Genomic DNA, 18760 nt, shown 5'->3' on the forward strand with positions numbered 1-18760 from the left:
TAGCAACTGTGACATTCATCTACAAGAAGGGGCAGAAGAAGGATTCAAGAACCACAGGTCTGTCAGCATGACCTCAGTGCCAGGGAATGTCATGGAGCAGACCATCCTGAGTGCCATCCTGTGGCACATACAGGACAACCATGAGATCAGGCCCAACCAACATGACAAGGTGACCCACTTAATGGATCAGGGAGAAGCCATGCATGTTGTTTACCTGGACTTTAGTAAAGCCTTTGACAATGTTTCCCACAGTATTCTTCCGAAGAAACTGGCTGCTCATGGCTTGAATGGGTGCACCATTTGGTGGACAAAAAACAGGCCGGATGGCCAGGCCCAGAGAGTGAAGACCATCAAGGCCCCCGGGTTTTTTTGCTCCAAGAACAAGGTGATTTCCCAATGGGTGGCTGAAGATCCAGCCAGACACTCCACAGCAGTGCATGAAAAACAGCAAGAGATGAAGCAAGAAAGTCAGAGAGAGTTGTTTCTCTGGAGAAACAGGAAACTACAGTTCTGCGCGGAAGAAGGGCTGGCCTTCAGCACCAGGGTCCCTCCTAGTTCCTTCATTAGCAATTCTTTATGAGGTTGGGTAATAAACAATTTTAAACAGAATAAACAAGAGAAAAAACAACATTAAAAATTCTTTCCTTCTGTTATTTGGTATTTTGCCTCCTGAATCTTCACACCTCTGCACTTTCCTGGTCTCCCCATTCCAGGAAGGACACAGATAGGTGAGGTGTGTGCCCAGCCCAGGGTGTTTGGGAGGGTGAGGGGTCAGGGTACATGACACAGGAGAGTTGCCTCATCATGAGTAGGGTGAGACACTGGACCAGGTTGCACAGAGAAGTTATAGACTACCCATCCCTAGAAGTGTTCAAGGCCAGGCTGGATGGGGCTTTGAGAAACCTAGTGGTCTAGTGAAAGATATCCTTCCCTGCCCATGGCAGGGGAATTGAAACTCGATGATCTTTTTAAGATTCCTTCCAACCCAAACCATTTTATGTGTTGTGATCTTTTGGTCATCATTAAGAAGAGAAGGTTGGGCTGAACCTCATTGGTGACTACAGCTGCCTACTGGGAGAGTGTAATGTAGATGGATCCTGACTCTTCTCAGAGGTGCTCTGTGGTGGAAGGTCAAGTGCCACTGGGTCCACTTTGACAGATAGAGAAATCCCAGGTAGAAAAAAGGAAAAGGTTGTCACCAACGGAGTGCTCAGATATGGAACAGGTGCCCAGGAATGCTGCAGAGTATATGTCCTTGAGGATATCCAAACATGATTGTACAAGGCCCTGAGCAACCTGGCCTGACTGGAGCTGCTCTGAGCAGATCTTAGATTGGAGATCTCCAAGGGTCTCTCCCAGCTTTTGTGCTTCTGTGATTCTATGAATGTCAACCCTTCTGTCTTACCCAAATTAGAGCCACCCACAACTTGTGGAAGACGGCCTCTGTTCCACCACTGCCCAGGCCCTCCTTCAGATAATCACCAGCATGGGTGACCATCTCATCGCTGACCCAAAGCACATCACAGCAAGAAACTTCCCCATGAATGGGATTTGACCCCATCACAAGGCAGTGATACTCTCACTGTATCCTCCATCTGCCCATACCTCAATCCTTTGGGGTACTCTACCCATACCTCTTGGGTAGAAGTGGATAATAAACAAGACTACTAAATGTAAATGCACAACCTAAGAGCTAGCCTGCTGTTTGAAAAGTATTGTTTGGCTGTTGAGAAGGAAATCATCCATAGAGTTTGTCAAAACAAGGCTGCTTTGGTATAATCCTTTACACACTCAATGCATATAACTAATGAACTCTAATCTTTATGCAAACATTAAAAAAATTAATCTCATCTACTTCCAACTCTCATTAAAAACTCGAAGTTCTAACATCTCGAGGTAAGGGCTTGAGATCGGCTGAAGAAGTCCTAAAATTGGATTTATATTTATGAGGATACCATAAGAATAAAACTAGAATTCTGATTCAAATGGTTTTTTAAAAGATTATAAAATTCTGCCCTAGACAGAACTAAAGTTGTCCACACAAAATGTTTTTTGGGTGGCATTATGTACACAAATATTTCTTCCTTTGAACATTGCCAAACCATACGCATTTATGCATTCCATTGTAGGATCAGTGCCACCTTGCATAGCTGCTTATACCCAAAAAGCAAACACATCTGTCATTCTACTAATGTCTCCAGGCAACATACAGCTCTAATGGAAGACAATTTATTTAAGAAAAAAAAAAATAAAGTTTTTCAAGTATAGTAGTCCCTACACCTGAAGGTAATTCTTCTAATCTTTAACAATTAGATTGAATTTGCTGAGTATGGTAAAACTTTCTGATTCCAGAGGCAAAAGCAATTCTTCTAAACATAACATTTCCTAGTCTTGTACAGTTTGCATTTCAACAGAGTAAATGAAGAGTTTAATCCAATTCCAGCTGAACAGGTGAACCAATTATGGTAGCACATTATGCACTGATAAGTTCCTATAATGGTATTTCTAGCAGACAAAGAAAAAAAAGATGATGAAATCTAAATTAGTCACAGCCTTAGGCTTTCTATTCATGACAAAAAGGCTACTGATGGGGCAACCTAAAAAAATTATCTGCTCCACTTGTTTATTTGGTTTTGGTGTGGTTCTTTCCTAATAAACTATCTTCATTAAAAAAAAAAAAAAAAAAAAGAAAAGAAAATAAAGAAAAATGAAAATATTTGAGGCTGAACTGAGCTCCCCTGATGAGGAAACACAGAAAAACTTTGTAGTAAAGAGAAGGAACAGAATAGTACTGTATTTTTGATTTAAAAGGGAAGAAAACACATAGGATTTTAATAATCAAAAAGTGTCTGTATATTATAGGCATGCAGTAAACTTATAAAATGGTTCAGATCTGTCAAACACTTAAGTCACTACCCTGATACATTTTTAAGAAAGTCCAAACGTTAAGTTCTATATCAATGATAAAAAAAGTCCTTCCATGTTGCATAAGAGTCTTCTAAACAGGCCTAGACAGTGATTCTAAACCATGATGCATAGCAGGCAGTCTCCCAGAACCAAGTTTCCTAAAATTATTCAGATAGCTCATTCCCACTGGAGTCAGTGAGATCCCAGCAGTACGGCACAGCAACATCAGTGCTGCTGTGAACTCCATAAGTCTTATCACAGATCTTGCTTGGAAGCCTTGCAATAAGAGAAAGCAGAGGTTGAAACTGTCTCCTCACATTGGTGTTACCAAGACAGAAGCCAAATATTTTCCCTCAGACTGTCCAGCAGTTGCCAAGCTGAGGGACGCATCACTACAGCATCCTGTGGGAAACACCAAAGGGTTATCGCTCTTCCACTGTTTTTTGCTTGGCTACATCACTTTCCCTATCCTGTACAACCTTCCTGTCTGTGTAATAAGACAATTACATTCCCTTTCCACTCTTCAAAACCCCCTTGGCCCTGAAAATCTCTGTTTCAGCTGCCACACTCACTGCTAGACTAGAAGTCTGGAATCTAGCCTTACTTGCTGGCATCGTGTCCCTAGAAAACCTTCTCGCTTTGATTCTTCCATCCATAAAATGGGGATCAGTAGGGGATTCCACATATCACATCCTTGGCAAAATGCCCTGGATGACAACTGCTGTTGAGATAGGAGGGTACACATACACATGGTGCATAACTCAAAACTTTTTGAGAGGTAATCATCAGCAAACTGATCATGTCTGAGAGGAAGAGGGCTGTCAGCTAAACTTCAGAGCAACCAGTGAATTGCCAAGAGGCTTTGGAGAAATCAGCATAAAGAGAAGTATAAATGAGGCATGAAAATCTGTAGCTGTGAGGAGAGACACTGAAGTGGCAGTGACTGCAGCTGATTGGGCACTGCTGGCTGTTTCCTCATAGCACTGCAACCCCATAAGCCTCCCCAAAGGTGCTGCGTCTGGCTGGGTGCTGGCAGCATGGGCCAGCATGCAGGAACCCTACCCTAGAGTGCCTGGGGCTGGGGGGACTTTCTCACCATTGTCTGTGTTTGTTAGCAGGGTCTGGGAAGCAGTGGGGGCAAAAGCTGGGCTGCAAAGAATACAGGGGCACAAGAGTAGAGGCATATGGGGGTCAGTATTCTTCCCTGAAAAGAGTAAGAGGAGCCTGGAACCCTGAATGACTGGGAGAGGAAGGCAAAGCTTTTTTGGGATTAGTTCTATAATAATGTCAAGAAAGACATTGTTGTAACAGTTTTCAGTGTCTAATAAAATAATTTTTTTGTTGCATTACTAATCCTGAATGCATAGTTCATTGAATGCCAGTTAATTACCACTTTTTAATTAACCCATTGTGTGCTTCAATCCTAATTTGAACTACACAAATAAAGCAGGGTTTGGGGTTCTTTTTCTACTTGCAATAGGGTTCATATCTATTTCTTCACCTTTCCCCTGCCTTGTCACTTGAGATTGTAATTCTAAAAGTATGAGACAAACTTAGCTCTTAGCTCTTAGCTGTGCACTATCCATAGTACAAATTAAGATGAAGTAATAAAAGCAGTGTGTGTTCTAGGTAAGTTTGTACAATATGGGAGCTAATACAAAATAAATTGCTATAAGTTTTCAGGTTCATCAACTGCTGATAAAGTTTCAGCAATTAAGATTTGCCTATTTGTCTTCTGTTTCAGCTGTAGATTTGTTCCTGGATCAAACACTTCAGTTATATTTATCTTTTTTTTTTCCCATAAGACATCATAGAATCATAGAATCATTTATGCTGGAAAAGGTCTTTAGGATCACCAAGTCCAATTGTTATGCTAAAACTGCTAAGTTCACCACTAAAGTGTCAGTGCCACATCAACATGTCTTTTAAATACCTCCAAGGATGGAGACTAAACCATTTCCCTGGGCAGCCTGTTGCAGTGCTTGACAATCCTTCCTGTAAAGAAATTTTTTCTAACATCCAATCTAAACCTCCCCTGGCACAACTGGAGGTCATTTCCTCTTGTCCTGTCACTTGTTACCTGGGAGAAGAGACTGACCTCCCCCTCCCTACAGTCTCCTTTCAGGTAGTTATGAAAGGTGATAATGTCATCTGCAAACATACTGAGGGTGCACTTGGTCCCCTTGTCCAGACCACTAACAAAACAAGGTTTGCCAGGGCAAGACTTGATGTTAGAGTTGTGCCAATCTAAGGCTTACTGCCATTAAATTCCAGTTTTTGAACTTGATGTGAGTTTTGACATTTTTGAACAGATTTAATCAAAGTAAGTATTTTTCTGATTGTACCAGCTAAACAGAAGTAATGAGACCAGTAAGAGGAAAAGCGAGGCTGGCCAGAGGCAGGAACAAGACATACTGTACGTTGGTTGCCTGTAATGAGAAACCTTACTCTCTGTTTTCCATGCTTGTAGATAACATCAGTCAGGTGTAACAGAAGTATTTTAAATTAACACGTACTCAGTGCCACCATATGGTTGACAAGTTCAAGTTGTGTTAACTGTAGAGGTTTGGACAGATCACCTACAGACACATGTGCACACAGAGTACTCATTTCCAAGGACAAAGACAAGGAAAGGAAAAGAAAGGTTACAGAAAGGGGTCAAGACATTTACTTCTAGAGACTTCAGCTACTCCTCCACTCCCCGTCAAAAGAAGCTGTAAAAGGAAACAGTCCAAGAATGTGATGTCCAACTTGTAATATAGACAATTCCAATTGTCAAGTTAGGAATGCAAATAAGGTTGGGGTTATTTTTTGAGGTTTTTGCTTGTTTGGTTTTTTGTTTTGGTTGTCATTGTTTTTGTTTTGGGGCAGTTTTTTGGGGGCATTTTTTGGGGTTTTTTTGTTTGGGTTTTCTTGTCAGGAGTCAGAGGGCAGGTCTTAACTTCTCCACTGAAGTCTCTGAATGAGCAAATGAAATCTGGGAGTCATAAGACAAGTCAGCCTTAGAAGACTGGAGGAGGTCAGAGGACCTTTAAGCACAGCTAAGAGAGTGCCTATCAATAAATATCTGGGCTTGAGGAACTTGAGAGAGAAAATAGGAGATCAGAGACCTTCGGATCCAGCAGATCAAAATGCTAACTTATCAACCACTGTGGCCCAGAATAAAAATATAGGTCAAATGTGATCTAGATGGAATCAGGCACCAATATCTCTATATGGGCACACAGGCATAAAGTTCTCTACATATTTTCAAATTTTTTAAGTAATTATACATAAACATATTATAATGGGTTTTCCCACCACCCCTATTTGAGATGCAAAATGATAAACACAATGTTTATCACTAAAATTTTAGACTAGTCTTTCATTCTCCCTCATCGGAATTCACTGAGGTCATGCATTTTTGTTTGACAGTCACTTTTCAATGTTAAATTAATCTTGTTAAAAACAGAGAGTTTGCAAACACTTACATTAGCCTACACTTTAGTATTGTCCAGCAGTATTACCCATATAAGATAGACTACAGCTCATAAAAATGTAGGCTTTGAGCTGCCCAGTGGAGTATAAATTATCTACTCTTAATCTAAGATTTTTTTTTAACTCTCTTTCAAATCACAATTTACTTGGGAATAAGCCTTACACCCACCCATCTCACCCCCCTTAAAGTACAAAATATTATCAGTTTTCTGAAGAATCACTATTTAGCCCATTTTATATGTTTCCTATGATCTGGTGACAACTAACATACAAGAAACAAGACTGAAGTTTAATAACAACACGATGAAAGAACAAATAGCCTGTGGGCGCAGCAATAAAAAAATGATTTATATCTCAACAATCCATGGTGAAATAGGAAAGAACAATGCATTGGAAACCAGCATGTAACACTGCCTTGAAATGAAAAGAAACATGATAAAGTCATTTACACTTAAATCTACTGACTACAGATCTCTGTATCAGGTCATGCCATCCCATTATGAAATGAAGTACTTCAAAATTAGGGCATTAGAAATTTTGATTGACTCAAATATCCTACTAAGCTATTTGCCTCCCACAGTCTTTTCTGTCTGCTAAATTTCTGATCATTTCACTTCATTGCTTCAGTCCCTCCACCCGCATAACCTATTACCTCATTGATAAGTACTATCTATACTCAGTCTTTGCAGCACCTGGCAGAGATTAGACTCCTCAAATTCATCTGAAAGGTCAGGGGCACAGCACCACTCCTCTGTATACTGCTTCAGTAGCTCATTTAGAAAATATCATTACTGTTATGGAACAGAAACGTACCATTTCAAACTTTCAAAACCATCAGAAGAAAAAAAAAGCAGTGCAGTTCAAAGTTAAAAAAACCCAACAAACAGCAATGGGAGCTGGTTAAAGTATTTTTAAAGCATTTAAGTGGTGCAGAAAAGGGAAAACCCACCTTTATAGATAGGCGATGGATAGATAATATGACAGAAGATGGATGTAAACGGATTTTCTAGATGTAACAGAATCTGTAATTCTGGTAATATAACATTCAGAAGTGAAAAAAAAAAAAGACCCATGTAATTAATATGATGAACTTCTGAAGAGATTTTGCTAGCTTTTGCTATCAACAAAGCAAATTTCTATACGAAAATTAGCAGTGACAGATTTACTTGTGACACAACAAGGAACTACACAACCTAGGAGAAAGCTGTGTAGAAATCTGTAGTTAAGCACAGCAGTTACAACAAAGTGGCAGTTGTGTATATGCAAGTATCTCTGTGTTTACATTCTCTTCCCTGCTGCTCATGGGCTAACAAAACTAGCTGGCTATACCAAGTAGTATCTGACTCAGTGGACTTGTATACCTTGTCTGACTAGTTGGATAAATACTCATCTGGTTATACAACACTGAGACCCATCCCAGTTTCATTGACACCAATAGTTAGATCAGGCAACAGGAACAAATTAGAATTCAATTTACAGTTGAAAGCGTACTTTTGTCATACAATGACTTTGATCTGGAAGAGTGACTTATAACACAACTGGAAATAAACCACAATTTATAACAAGACTTAGATTTGTACCAACAATAATATTAAAAATAATTCTCAGATAGTTTTTGTTTAAATTTATGTACTTTCAAAGCAAGAAAGATAAAGAAAACTACCACTATGGTATTTTTGTTTTTTTCAGAGAAATAAAGCATCAATGTTTAACAAAGCGTATCTTTTAAAATCACTAAGGTTGAAGTTACCTGTCTCCAAGCCCACACTAAACAGCCAGGTATACTACCTGTATTCATTATATTTCTTATAAGAACGGCTTAACAGAAGTTATCAGTCTATCTGTAGATGGAAAATGACTTACTGACAGTGAGGTAGTCACTGTATAAAAACATAGCAGAACTCAGCATCTCAATGTGAATGATTTTCTACTTTACAGTTTTTAACATTTTCTCTAGTTTTCCCAGAAATATGAAAATTCTGGTGGAATTGGGGTGAACCTTTTGTATGATGTAGTAGTCCATAAAGCTCTAGTAAGTACAGGTAGGTTACTAAGACTACAAAAGAGAATTCTTCACACAGCTGTCATGCATCAGCATGTCAGTAGTAAAAGGAAGACTATCAAGAGAGAGTTGCAAGAAAACTTTCTGCAGAAAAAATAAAGGTGGCGCTAGTTGATTGCATAAGATAATGTAATTCTGCTTAGGATTGATACAGAACATTTATTTCTATTAAATAATATCTGTATTCTAATCCATAAATTAGACAAAAATTGTTAAAAATAAATTAATTTCTTCAAATATAGACTACAAATCAAATATCAATTTTAATCTAGAAATGTGTTAGTTTTAAAACATCTTCAAAAAAATTTAATATATCCAACTTACCTTTGAAGATTTTGCTGCATACAAAAGATGTATATGATAATTAATTTTTAAATATAGTCTTTACAGTGATTCTTAATTTATAAATTAGTTGGTGAAATTACTAGGAGTTGGAGTGCTGACAAAGAGGAAGAGAAGTTACATCTTTCATGCAGATGCAAACTCTGATCCCTAGTGGGAATACAATGCTAAAACAAGGCTGATCAACCGCTGTATAAAATATTTTCCTGAAGTTACTAAAACATCTCCTTGATCCTTAAGACAATAACATACAGATCATTAAATCAAAAGAAAGAGGTGGAAAATCAGCTCAGATTTATCATCATGACTGGGCTTTGCGAACGAAGATTTGGGAAGGGCTCTACCCACGTTTGTTACAAGTGCGCTGGTGGCTAAAAAGGCCAATACGAGATAGACACATCCGACTGCAGAAGGCACAGCAGAAGGACTCTTTAGGAGGTATATTCTGCAAGATATGCTTCTTTCTGCATTGTCTTTTCTCCTCAAGGGTAATCCTGCGTGCTTTCTCAAAAGCATCAGCAGCGTTAAAGAGAGTGTGTCTCCAGACCTCCCGATTGGAGGCCGGAGTAGACCAGTTATGTTGGTCAATATGGCCAAGGTTGAGATGTTGTTTCAGGGAGTCCTTGTATCTTCTCTTCGGGGCTCCTCTTTTACAGCAGCCAGTGGCAAGTTCACCATAAGGCAAGATCTTCAGGGAGGCGGTGGTCCTTCATCCTTGAGACGTGCCCTGCCCAACGCAGCTGTGTTCTCAGCAACATGGCCTCAATACTTGTGTGACTGCTGCTTGTTCTAGAACAGACGTGTTAGTCACATAATCTGACCAGTGGATGTTTAGGATTGTACGAAGGCAGCGTTGGTGGAAGTGTTCAAAGAGTCGCAGGTGGTGGTGGCAGATGACCCATGATTCGGATCCATATAAAAGAGTAGACAGCATAATGGCTCTGTAAACACTGATCAACCTATATATAGAAGTAATCATATGATAATTTCTGACACATTGGAAATTGAACATAATTTTTCAAAATAAAACTTACTAAATAGTGAATAAAGATAGTCATTTTGATAATATGCCTACCTGCTTTTACACTGGATAGATATTTCAGGCATCTTTGTCACATGTATTGAGAGGATATCAAAACTGCTGGAGATGTTTTGATAGTGTTAGTTAATAGTGGAGTGCACATAAGATTCATCGTACTGATATGTGAAAATATATGCTTGTGACACCTGACTGACAATATTTGTTCACTTTGGACCAGTTTCTACACCTGGATTTATCATTTGCCTTTCCCATCTCTCAGATTTCGTCTCTGCCCCACCCCTACCCCTTTTCCTCAAAATACTAAGCAAAGCTATCTGAGGGAATAAACTTTTTAATAGAATGTTATTGGATCTACATAAAAAAAATCTAGGAAACCAGAAAAATAATCTGATTTTCTTGCTATAACACTTCACTCACTGATCTGTGTGGAATATATGTGCCTTCCATAAAGAACTGTTCAAATACACAGTTCTGGTTGTTATACTGTAATTTTCGTTTTTCATTCTTCTTCCCCAACCCCTTCAGCACATTTTATATCTCCTAGAAGAGAATGACAAAAATTAAAAAACAAATGTACAAGGAAAAAATTGTTGAATTATGAGGTTATTTTTCATGCTTGTTCACATAAACCAGCATATCATTTAAAATTAACAGAATATGACTGTACTTTTTTCACTCACAAGATGAAGGTAATGCAAATATTTCCTCCAGTGTTGTGGTTAAGTTCTATCATCCCTCTCTGAACTCTTCCAAACAATCAGCCAAAATTATTCAGTGCATCCTGTCTTATTCAACATATTTAGATTAGATGTTGTTCTATCCATTCTCCTTATTTTAAACTTTTCACTCCAATAGCTCTCCCTGTTTAATGATAGATTATGAAGAACAATTTATACTCATGGTAATTTTATTTAAATTACTGATACTGCAAAGTTTTAGCCATTAGTTTTAAGATAATTTAATAATTTCAATGTTAGAAGAAACTTCTTTACAGGAGATATCTGATGACTTCTGGGAGATTATTCGATTCTATACACATCTGATCTTACAAAATTTTCAATGTCAAAAGCTACTCTGGATATTTGTAGCTGATAGAGCTTACATCTTAGGTTATTCAGATGACCATCTCCAAAATACATTTTTACTCTGCGTAAGAGTATCTCATGAGAAGTACTGCCCGTTACTACTGTAATAGAATTTGAGCATCAGTGTAGCATATTGTTGCTCAAATAGGTTGAAAGTTACAGAAATGTTATCTCAGATTCAAAGAAAAATTTACCAGCAACCTTGATTTTTCTGTTGTTGATTTTTTTTTTTTTCTCCCAGAATATAAGTATCAGTTTCTTGGAAAGTATTTTTGGTATGCTATTATCTACCATTTTAATTGATCTATTTGTTTGTGTAATTTAATACCTCCAAGGTAATTTTTCTTCAAAATTGTTTTTCTTTTCATAGGTAGGGTTGAACAGATGCATCCTAAGACTTCACTGAAGTACTTTTCAGTGTACTGAATAAGTACACAGTACATTTCTGGCATACATATTCAAGTATATCAATTTATAAAACAGTTTCTATAAATGCATATATGGGTAATTTTAAAATCTACTTCCTAGACAGGAAAACAATCATTTAAGTACGTGAAAACCTCAAATTCAGAAGAGACACAAACATGTCTGCAATGAATTGGTTTTAGAACTGGTATGCATATTCATCAACATATTTTATAATATTCAAACATCCTATCATTAGTCTTTTCGCTTATGAGCTGTCAGTCCATCTAAGATCTGTAATCATAAAGCCACTTATTTACATAGATGGTATCTTCTGCAGTCTAGGTCTAAGAGAGCTTCTGTATTTGCATATTTCCAACACTGAGTTTAACAGTAATACACGGAAAAATGTAGCACAACAAACACGGCTCCCATTTTCTTTAAACTCATAAACATTTTTCAAAAACATTTTTAAATCAGGATAGCTTAACTCTAAAAGTCCACATTAAAAAATCCACAAGTTTGCTGGGAGGCAACTGTCTTAGATCCTCACATCTCTAGTGGCTGTACTATCGGGTTTGAACATCCAGGAAAGAAACAACAAAAAAAGCCCTTCACCTAAAATGAAGGTTGAGACAGACACATGGGTTAAATGGGTGAGACAGGTAAATTTTATTAGAGTTCCTCCTCTAAGTAATAACTTGTCAAATTATTGTCAAAATCAAGCCCAACAGAACTATTGTGCATGAGTACTTCCAATGGTAGGGTGTTCAGATTCTCATTAGTAACAATTACAATGGCCTTCTTATGACACATCAAACTCAGCAAATGTCAATAAATAAATAAATATCTTCAGTACATTTAGCATCTCTAAACTTTCAAAATTTATATAATCAGTGAAAAATATACCAGGGAAAATCACCAAAACAGCAATGCTCCAAGCTAGCACAAACAAGATTTTTTGGAATTTCTGGAATTTTTGGATGTTGTTAAAGAATGCATACTTCCTCATTTTCTAAGCTATATTCCTTCTAAAGAACCAACATGCTAATAAATGAAAATATCTGACAGTTTCAATTACTTAGCGACTATTCATGTCCCTTGTTCCAGTAATTATGCAGCAAATATTCTTTCAAAAGGCTTAAGCATCTTGAACCCTGGTGCCTCTTTGGAGAGACCAATATAATCAGGAGCAATTTTGTCCTCAAGTCACCAGTCTTTGTGCTCAATGAAGGCAGATCTAGTTTGGGTGGTTTTTGCATTTGAAACTTGAAAGAATAAGCAACTCAAGTTTTGGATAACAATTTGGAAAATTCAGAAGGTGGAAATGTTATGGATATGGAATCAAGTATTGCTCTTCTTGGAGTACTATAGCTCAGATTCAGGAGGAACAGCGAAAACAATGTTTTACTGAAGGATAAGGATTCATCTGCCAGTACAGAAAGCCCAGTAGCTGAAGTTTAACATTTGAAGAGTCATATATTTTAAAAATTAGTTGTTGGTTTTGGTTTTTTTCCAGGGTTGGCACTTCGGTGGTGGTATTCCAAGTAGTGTCACCGTCTTTCTTCTTTTTATGAAATCCTGACATGCCCTCGATCTTAGTGTGATCTTGTGTTCATGAGTATCACAGATTAATTCATAACAGCCCAGGAAAAACTCCAGTGCAGGAGACAGATATTATACCTTGAGAACCACCAACAGAAGGTCTAGCTAGGACTAAACCTACAAAAAATTGAAAGATTTGTTTGCAAACCTGAGGCTTGACTTTCCTCGAATTTTAAGGAGAGCCCAGACCAGAAGTAAAAGTGTTTTTGTCTACTGTCAAAATACACCAGAGAACACTTAAATAATAGTCTGGACTTCTTGTTAACGGGCCACACTCTTACCATCAAAGGCAGTATTAAATCCAAGCATATTAACAGAAAGTACATTTTCCCTCTATTTCCAATGATAGAAATAACTATTAATAAAAATGCTTTCATTAAGTATGTTACCAAGAGTTAATATTATGTATGCTTATATTAAAATATTATTGATTCAAAAGTATGTGCTTGCACTTATTAAGAGAAGTAACTCCAACCTTTTTATCTATAAAGATGATGCTAAACATTTATACTGCAGCAGAGGAGAAAAGGTGATTACATTTTGAGAACTAATAATGTGTAGCTTCAAGCAACTAAAATAAAATCTATTGATGTTTATTTTTTTTCCAGAGTTCTGTATGCTCTACAGCACTTTTTCAAAACTGCAGATTATTTACACCGCCTTCTGAAAATATGTAAAAGTAATTGGAAAGATAAAAGAAAATAATGAGATTTTTCTTTCATGAAGAGTTTTCTCCTGTGTGCTATTTCCTAATAGCCAATCTTAAGAAAGAAGAAATGCATACACAAAATCTCCACAAATATTTTTTAATTCATATGTAGACCTGTCTCTCCATTGCATATGTGCAACTACTGCAGCTCTAAAAATAACCCTACACAGAACATTATTTTAAAGTTATCAAGTGAAAAGGTTATCAGAAAACTATTTGTATCAGTAGATGCTGTTTCCTGAGAGCACTTTGCTATGCAACAAATCCATCCACAGCTCAAGTCAATGCAAGGATTATTTTTTACTGCAGAGGTTTAGGCTCTAGAAGAAATACACTTGGATTACTTAAAAGTGTAAGAGTGCTTATAGCCCTTTCATATGACTACCCACAGAGGACAGGGTAAAAAAACCACTCTTTTCACCTAATTAATTATGTTATGGGTGATCTGTCACTATCTTGATCTGAAAGTGTCAAGAAGTCAATATTTTAGTACTATGGGTCTAAACTACTAAATATATTATAGAAAATATTGTTGTGCAATCCAGTCGATTCATCTCCTGGTCCTAATACATAAGAGTAATAATATTGTCTCTACTACTTTAGGCACAAAGAACTCCGTTCTAATATCCCAGTGACTCGAATTCATTGACATGAGTAATATTTCATTTCTTTTAAATGGGTATGGATGTTTCAATTCACACCACTGTCCAGGTCTTGCAAAAATAACCCTCTAGCAGGGATAAAATAGGATAATTTTAGCTGGGGAACTTTAGTATCATGGTTAAGATAACATGGTAGGAAAATAGTCAGCGCTCAATGGTCTCTCAGACTGGGTAATATATATGTGCACTCTCCATCATTAGAGTGTACAGATGTACATCCGGCTTTACAAATGTAACTAATATGTCCTGTATCAGAATACTGAATAGGTAGCCTGCTAAGAAAAACGGATTTGAAGATTAGGACCAAACTTGATGCATTAACGGTATTGCAGCTTGCCTTTTCCCAGCCAATTCACAATTCACTTCAAGGAAAATTTTTTAAAGAACTATGTGGTCTTCTTTCTGTACTCTTCAAATTAATCCCTACATTTTCCAGATTTTTTTCTCTTTTCCATTTTTTAAAATTTTATTACTACATAACATATAAACTGAGCACCCCAGTATGCAGAGAGATAAAACCTGATAGAAATCCCTACACAAATGTCTGTACCCAGTGACCACACATGAACACCTACTTTTAGATTTAGCATGCACATGAGAGAAGTATCTAAACTGAATTAATTTCATTACTGTAGGATATCACACATGCTGACCTAAGTGTAACTCAAGTGATACTGAAGGCTTAATTAGAAAAAATAAATAGAGAGTAGACTTTTTGTTTATGATTCCATAAACCAAGTGATTTTAAAACTTCCTCATAAAGATTTAACAAGACTTTTCTGTACTCATTGCGTAAGGAAGCATTACCAGAAAATGTAGAACCTGCTGATGGAAGTAAAGGTCAAGACTCACTTCCATTCATCTTGAACACTGTGCCAAGTCCTCTCCATACCATAATTCATCAAATAATCTAATTAACTTGTTTAGAATTATAATTAAGTTAGGCATACTTAAGGTCATGCAATTACAGGTCCAAGAAGAGAGTTTTACACCAACATAGCATTTGCAATCCAAATGACAAATCACACATTCTCTAATAACTCTCCATTTCCAGGCAGCTATTAATAATGTTTTCTTATAACCAAGTTAAAAGGGTTTTTTTGTTGCTTTGCAAGTGCTGTCTGTTCAGAAGAACTAAAGATTACTACGATTGTTAACTCAGGATGGGGTTTCTTGATTGGAATTTGGAATCATCATATCCCAAAAACATAAATGCTATCAGGAGATATTGGGGGTTCCATTTTCTGTTTCTCTACTGAATTCACGGTGATTCTGTGGGGGTTTTTTTGGTTTTTGTTTTGTTTTGGGGTTTTTTGCTTTTGTTTTGGTTTTGATTTTGGTTTGGTTTTTGTTTTGTTTTGGTTGTTGTTGTTGTTGTGTTATCTTTTCCTTCAGGCTCATCTTTTAAATTATCCATTTCTCATGATGTAAGAAGACATAAATTTGTTAGACTATATAGTCTTAGAATGTGTCCTCAAAAGAAGTGTAAAAAAAAGGTCTCAACCAGTATAGTAAAGAAATATAAAAATCTTCCCAGCCACTGAGCTCATTAATTTAACCAATATATGATCCTTTAACCATGGTGAAGATACATTGCAGTTCCTAAAAGGGATGGAGATGAGTAGCATGAGAGTATTTTGTTTTATTATCTCTTTTGATAGGAAAATTTCACAGCAGGCAAAGTCAACTGAGCTGAGGCGTGGCAAGTCCATAACAAGCAAACTGTCTAACAGCAAGAGCATCATCATCATCATCATGGCTGGGCTTCACGAACGAAGATTTGGGAAGGCTCTAACCACATTTGTTACAGGCACGTTGGTGACTTATGAGGCCAATACAAGATAGACATATCCGATTGCAAAATGCACAGTAGAAAGACTCTTTAGATGGTATATTCTGCAGAACACGGTTCTTTCTGCGTTACCTTTTCTCCTCGAGAGTGATCCTGCGTGTGTTCTCAAAGGAGACAGCTGCGTTATAGATGGTGTTTCTCCAGGCCTCCCGATTGGAGGCCAGAGTAGACCAGTTATGGTGGTCAATACGGCCAAGGCTGAGATGTTGTTTCAGGGAGTCCTTGTATCTTTTCTTCGGGGCTCCTCTCATGCGGCAGCCAGTGGCAAGTTCACCATAAAGCAAGATCTTAGGGAGGCGGTGGTCCTTCATCCTTGAGACGTGCCCTGCCCATCGCAGCTGTGTTCTCATCAACATGACTTCTATACTTGTGACTGCTGCTTGCTCTAGAACAGATGTATTGGTCACATAATCTGACCAATGTTGTGGATGTTTAAGATTGTTCGGAGGCAGTGTTGATGGAAGCGTTCTAGGAGACGCAGGTGGGGCCTGGAGAGGTCCTCGAGCCCTAGTAAGAGCATCACTATGTCAAGAAACCCATGGCCACACAGTCTGCCTCAGAAATTAACAGAACAGAATGAAAGAGTAGATTGATTGCATTTTATCTGACACACTTTACTATGTGTTTGATAAATAACAGTGGTTGGCTGCATATGGAAAATAGAGGAAAATTCTACCTTCAAAATTGTCTTTTAGAAGAAAGAGTTATGTGGAACCTCTCAGTTGTTACGTAAACAACATTAAATAATGCTGAGAAGCTAGAACTTAGACACTGAGCAAAGCAGACTCTGTTGTCTATGAAGAGCACACTGCTACTTTCTAGCACATTAGCAAAGCAGAAACAAGATTTGTCTCTTTTTTTCCCCCCTTGGGAGAACTATTTCAGTAACCTGGCAATCTTCTAGAGTTTGACCAAAAAGAAGAAGAAAGGTTGTTACTCACTCATGAAAACTAAGAGACTCTATACCAGAGGTGTTGACCAAAAACCGAAACCAAATGTAAACTACACTGTCAAGAAGGTAAGCACATAAATTAAAACTCACCTTAGTGTGTTTCAAATACTTACACTGCTGGGTTATTTATCCCAGTTCTTCTATGGAGCGATACTAATATAAAATAATAAATAAAATAAAGACTGTGTTTGTTTGCTTTACATTCTCTCGTTGTAAGCTGCAATTCAGGAGCTATTTCATGAGTCCGTAGATACCTTTGACATCCCAGTTCAAAATCTAACCCAGAAACTTCAAGTAATCCCCAGATCAATATGCCATTCAGGACAAAAAATCTGCTACTGATTTTCTTTCCCTTAACTACTGCTGAAAAGCACAGAATGGTGAGGCTGGAGGGGAGCCGGCAGGACCCTCACCCCAAATGCCTCATGGAGTCTGCTGGTGAGCTCAGTGCTCTGACACGTCTTGGTGAGCCCAAGCTGGACCTAATAGAAACCAAAGACACATGAAGAAAGACAATGCCATGTCTGCCACCCCTCACAGATTTCTGTGCAGTTTCCTTTTCTTCAAACTTCAAACCCCAGGTGTCTGCTGAAGCTCATTCAGCAAGAGAGATGGGTGGCACAATAGAATCAGGGAGAGAGACAAAGGGGGGAACAAAAGGGAGGGGCCATCAAGGTGAGAGGAAAACACCAGGACTGTAGCAAAATATGTGATTTAAATAAAATTTAGCAGACAAAGTGCTTCCCTGTAGGTAAAATCACTAGTGATTTTATTAATTGGCAAGTATAATGTATAGTAGCAGTAAGATGTTGAATTCAATTTGTATGCATATAATTTACAAAAAAAATTGGATTTTACCTGCTTACTTTTTCTTTACTAAAGTGTATATATCTGCTTTATCTGTCCTGTGCTTTGCCATAATGATAGACAGAAACATAGTGACACAGTCTTCCTGGAGGAAAGTGAAAGATTGTTCCATATAGGAGGTTTCTAGTGAAGGTGAGGATTGTGGGGACTGTGGAGTTATCTTTGCATGCCTCTTTTAGAAGGATAGTATTAAATTCACCATTAAATTATTTTCTGAAACACCTAGAGCAATCATCAACATCACCACAAACCACAAGTAATTTAAAATTGTCTTTTTTTGTAGAATAAAATGATTTTTCATACATGTGGGGTTTTTTCCAAAGATAAATTGGTCTAGCATTTTTAAAAATGAGAAATAACATTGCTTTGACTTATTTCTGTAATGACACCATGGATGGTTAAGATGTTTTTATATTGAAATCCAACACTAATACTAATGAGAAATTAACCTTAATACAACCTACCAGTTAGCAAACACTACCTTTGTCTTCCTTCTCTGATTTCCACTAACACTGCAGTGATCCCACCTTTGAAAAGACTCTGCCATCAGGTGCTGTAAAAGGGCTCCAGAAGAGTAGAGAGAGAAATCCCAGAGGAGAACTTGGAATAAGGAAGAGCAGTAAGCTTAGTAGTCATAGCCCAAAATGGAAACATAACAGTTCTGGTCTGCCCAGTAGGTCTTCTAAGGCCATAATTAACTTGGAAAAAATTTTTGCTTCCAAAAATTCCAAGTTGCTACTTTTTACAAGTTACCTCTCATGTGTACTTGGGAAATAAAATTGAATATGAGCAA

Source organism: Pseudopipra pipra, chromosome 1 (assembly GCF_036250125.1).
Source record: "Pseudopipra pipra isolate bDixPip1 chromosome 1, bDixPip1.hap1, whole genome shotgun sequence".
NCBI lineage: Eukaryota > Metazoa > Chordata > Aves > Passeriformes > Pipridae > Pseudopipra > Pseudopipra pipra.